This window comes from Henckelia pumila, chromosome 1 (assembly GCF_033568475.1).
Source record: "Henckelia pumila isolate YLH828 chromosome 1, ASM3356847v2, whole genome shotgun sequence".
NCBI lineage: Eukaryota > Viridiplantae > Streptophyta > Magnoliopsida > Lamiales > Gesneriaceae > Henckelia > Henckelia pumila.
This window is the reverse complement of record NC_133120.1, coordinates 39,775,222-39,776,602: the sequence shown is the minus strand read 5'-3', so window position 1 is coordinate 39,776,602 and position 1,381 is coordinate 39,775,222. Positions and strand designations below refer to the sequence as shown.

Sequence of the window (1,381 nt, the reverse complement as noted above, 5' to 3'; positions counted from 1 at the left end):
ATTTTGAATTGTTATTCTTCACTCTGAGATTTGTTGGCTTGGTTGTGAAATTTAAGTTAATTTATATTGAGTTTTAATTTTAGATGTTAGTTAATTCACAAATCACTTTTTCGATACTTTGTGTAGTTAAAAATTGAAAAGACAAATTATTTTCGTTAGTCCCTGAGGACGATACTCGTACTCAGTATATTATATTATAACTTGAATCGTGCACTTGCGATTTATTCGAGCTTAATTGATAGATATATTTACGTTGATTTTTCGTGGTAGTATTTGCTCGATCAAGTTTTTGGCGCCGTTGCCGGGGACTAAATAGATTTTAATTTGTTTGATTTGATTTTTCTCTATTACAATTTTAATCATTCTTTTCCATCTGTGGACTGCAGGATTCTCTTGCAGTACATGCAACACTCACCTGAAGGACTATTGCCTTTTGATCCAGAAATCGACAGAACCTTTCACATAAGAAGAAGGAAACAGCAACAAGAAATGGAAGGAGAACACGAACAAGAACCACCAGTTTACAGATCCAAGATGGATCTTGCCTTACCAAATATTGAAGGTGCTCGACCAAGCATTATCCGGCCAACTGTAGCAGCGAATCACTTTGAGATAAAGCCGGCGATTCTTCAAATGGTTCAAAACACGCTTCAATTTGGTGGAAGTGTCATTGATGAACCCTATGTTCATCTCACAAATTTTTTAGAAATTTGTGATACATTCAAGATACAGGGAGTTTCAGATGACGCTATTTGTTTGCGTTTATTCCCTTTTTCACTACGAGACAAGGCGAAAGCATGGCTAACGAATTTTACCTGCAGGTTCCATCATAACTTGGGATGATCTGGCTAAAGCTTTCCTCACCAAATACTTCCCACCATCGAAGTGAATGAAGGTGAGAGCGGACATCACAAATTTTTCCCAAGGTGAACAGGAAACATTTTATGAAGCATGGGAACGCTACAAGGATCTACTGAGGAGATGTCCACACCATCAATTACCAGACGGTCTTGTGGTACAAACTTTTTACTATGGACTTTCTCATTCAAATCATACCATGTTAGATGCAGCTGCAGGTGGGAATCTACTGCGAAAGTCGTCGGAGGATGGTTATGAATTAATCGAGGAAATGGCAACCAGTAGCTATCATCCTCAATCTGAAAGGAGTGGGGCCCGGAAATCAACTGGAATTCATCAAGTTGAAGCATTCACATCTGTGGCTGCTCAACTTGAATTCATGAACAAAAGGATCGAGGAACTGAGTGTATGACATTCGGCAATGCGAGTGCAAGAAGTATGGTGTGAAAAATGCGGTGCAGAGCATTTCACGAAAGACTGTCAAACATTCTCTCAACCGGAGGGAGTTATGGCAAGCCACATG

The 1,381-nt window shown here is 39.2% G+C and overlaps 1 non-coding gene across 1 annotated transcript; it reads right to left on the bottom strand.

Annotated features, from left to right (window-relative positions):
• Positions 1 to 892: 892 nt before the first annotated feature.
• LOC140876837 (small nucleolar RNA R71) lies at positions 893 to 999 on the bottom strand. The gene has a single exon (XR_012149069.1). It is a non-coding gene; the product is annotated as a small nucleolar RNA R71 (small nucleolar RNA).
• Positions 1,000 to 1,381: the final 382 nt, after the last annotated feature.